At 45.1% G+C, this 3354-nt stretch overlaps 1 pseudogene; it reads right to left on the reverse strand.

Annotated features, from left to right (window-relative positions):
• Window positions 1-223: 223 nt before the first annotated feature.
• On the reverse strand, window positions 224-1210 carry LOC136536750 (uncharacterized; annotated as a pseudogene).
• Window positions 1211-3354: the final 2144 nt, after the last annotated feature.

The following is a 3354-nucleotide window of genomic DNA, read 5'->3' on the forward strand; positions in this document are numbered from 1 at the left end:
TGGTGATATTATTAATAGCTCTACAATCAACACACATACGCCATGTTCCATCTTTCTTAGGCACTAAAATGATAGGAAAAGCACAAGGACTAAGGGACTCACGCACATAACCTTTGTCGAGTAGTTCTTGCACTTGTCGTTGAATTTCCTTCGTTTCTTCCAGATTAGTCTGTATGGCGCACGGTTTGGCAAAGATGCACCAGAAATAAGATCAATTTGGTGCTCAATCCCTCGTATTGGTGGCAGCCCCGCTGGTATCCTCACTTGGAAAAACATCCGAAACTCCTGCAAATTTGTTAGCAACAGGCAGGGGGCAAAGAATGCTGCATATCGTGAACTGAAATCAAAGCACCCTTGCATACCAAAGCATAGGCAATAGAAGTGGAGCAACCAATTCATTATATCAGATTTAGTAGCAAGCAAGCAATGTCCTTTCAATCTTATCTCAGCTTTGTTACTACTAACAGATTTGACATTTTTATTCGATGTCAGATTTAGTTTTCTTAGCTTTAGCAAACATCATCACGCACAATGTTTTTAGGAGACATAGGGAGCAAAACAATTTTTCTTTATCATGGTGTATGAGAGAATACATATTTGATCTACCATGATGCATACAATCTATATCAAATTGCCATGGTCTACCTAGCAGAATATGACAAGCTTCCATAGGCACAACATCACAGTCAACAACATCATGATATGATCCAATAGCAAAATGAATTCGTACCAATCTCGTTACCTTAACCTTACCACTATTGTTGAGCCATCGAATGTGATATGGATGTGGGTGCGGTTTGGTTGTAAGTGCAAGCTTCTCTACCATATTGCTGCTAGCCAAGTTGTTGCAGCTACCTCCATCAATTATCAAACGGCACGAACGCTCTTTAATGACACACTTTGTTTGGAAAAGTGTATGCCGCTGATTTGGCTCCGCCTTCTCCATTTGTGCGCTAAGCACACACTGCACAATGAGGCTCTCATAATGATCTGCATCCTCTGCTCCAATCTACTCTTCTGGTTGTTCCTCACTTCCTACATGGTCAGCAGCAAGCAAAGCAAGTGTATCTTCATCAAAATCACTAGCAGAGGAATACTCACCATCATCTTTGACGACCATAACACGCTTGCTTGGACAGTCACGCATCACATGTCCATATCCCTTGCACTGGTGACACTGAACATCTCTTGTTCTACCTGTAGATGCCATGGATGAGCACTCGCAGCAGGCTTCTGGGTCGTCTTCGCCACTGAATTTGCGGAAGTAGCACGAGGTTTGTCGCTGGATGTTGGCATAGGAGCACGTGTGGTTGGAGTAGTAGTCGTGCGGGGCTGCCATGAATAGTTTTCCCTACAAAAATATTATTCTTGGCACTGGCACGTCGCCCCTGCACTTCCCTTTCAGCTTTACAAGCAAGATGAAACAAACGGGTTACATTAGTGTATTCTTTATAATCAAGGATGTCCCGGATTTCACGATTTAACCCACCCAAAAATCTTGCCATAGCAGGTTCCTCATCCTCATCTAAATTACAACCCAACATACCCATTTGCAATTCTTGATAATATTCTTCTACACTTTTAGCACCCTGTCTTAGTTGTTGCAATTTATTTAACAAATCACGTGCATAGTAAGAAGGAACAAATCTCCTCATGATTCATTTCAAAGCATTCCAAGTTCGTGGTATGTTATTAGGATTTTTCTTGCCATACTCTAACCACCAAACAGTAGCAAAATCAGTAAACTCACTAGTAGCAGCCCTAACACGTGTATTCTCAGAAAATTCATGACATGCAAACTTTTGATCAACAACAATTTCCCAAGTAATATATGCATCAGGATCATATTTACCATCAAAAGGAGGTATCTTAAATTTTATCTTACTGAAAGCATCATTATTATTGGGTACCTCTGTCGCACCCAATTTTGCAAAGCAAAACCAAGTACTCATATATGTGCGCCCAGGATGTCCAAACACACACATATATCACAAATTGCAGTGGTATCAAAGTAAAGTACTTATTACATCGCATATCTCATCATAAAGTTAAATACAAAGTTTGCTCGAAGGCAATATTATTACAAACACAGCGGAAAAGCTAGCCCAACTGCCACAGGGACTCCAATTGGTGAACGTTTTCCTAGTAGTCCTGGACATCCTCCGGAAACTCTTCATATCCATTATCTGTTACCGGGCCTCCTCTTCTACCTCGGCTTCAATTTGTCGGCGATTAAACCAGTCAATATTGCGCGCTTCGCGTGCTAGCCTTTCTTGTTCTGTTTCGCCGACTGCCGGTGGTTTGTCATTACTGACGACATTGATCAAGTCTCCTCACCTTGGTGGGAAGGATGGGAATCGTGGGAATCCTGGGGTGTGGTCTAGGATATCCAAATCGTATTCAACGCCTTCATCGTCATGATGCTGGAGCTCGGTGTGAACGGAGGCATTGGATGCGATGCCGGACGAGGAGCTTGAGCCACCCTCTTAAACTGTGTGGACCGATCCTTCTTGATAATTCTCAATTCGAACCATGTTGATGAAGTTGTGCAGGCCATAGGGCTAGACCTGGTGGTTCTCCATCGAGGCTTTGTACTCGGAGAGCTAGAGACCTGTCGCCGGGGCTGGTCGGCAACGAATGGAGCGTCCTTCAGGAGTAGATGTGACCATGAGATCCATACCAAGTCATGCAGGACGACTGGCCTGAGCTAGTCAGGTATATCTATTGTGGGTTCTAGTTACCTGCTCATTAGGTTGACTTTGAATCGAACTTACCAGAGCCAGGGTTTCAGCAAGTTTGGTGCCGACCCGATCGATGGAGTCGAGCAAGTCGGTGTTCTCGATCTGCCTCCTTTTGTAGCGAGGAAGCAGACGACGGGTTGTCGGCGTGGCTGAAGATGACGCTGGCATGGTTGGAGCCAGATCCACCGTGGTCGGAGCCAGATCCATCATGGTCGGAGCCGTAGCTGATGCAGGTGAAGCAGTGGTCGGCGCAGATTGAACCCGCACCTCCTCCAGGGTCATGGCGATGAAGTCATCGGAGCCAGTGGTCTAGGTGATCTGGCCAACGGTGAACCTGAGGCCGTTTGGTGTAGCCATGGAACCGAGGATGATGACCATCTTATTTGCCTGGAGAGCAGTACGCATACCCCCTACCTGGCACACCACTATCGACGAAATATGGTCGGCAGTCTACCTAGGGGTATGCCCAAGGTAGTAGATTGTCGGTAGACAGATGCGCAAGCCACAAACAAGATGGTGACGCAAGATAAACACGAGGTTTTATCCAGGTTCGGCCACCGCGAAGGCATAATACCTACGTCCTGCGTCTGATTATATTGTTGTATGTTAATGA

This window comes from Miscanthus floridulus, chromosome 2 (genome assembly GCF_019320115.1).
Source record: "Miscanthus floridulus cultivar M001 chromosome 2, ASM1932011v1, whole genome shotgun sequence".
In the NCBI taxonomy this organism is placed as follows: Eukaryota; Viridiplantae; Streptophyta; class Magnoliopsida; order Poales; family Poaceae; genus Miscanthus; species Miscanthus floridulus.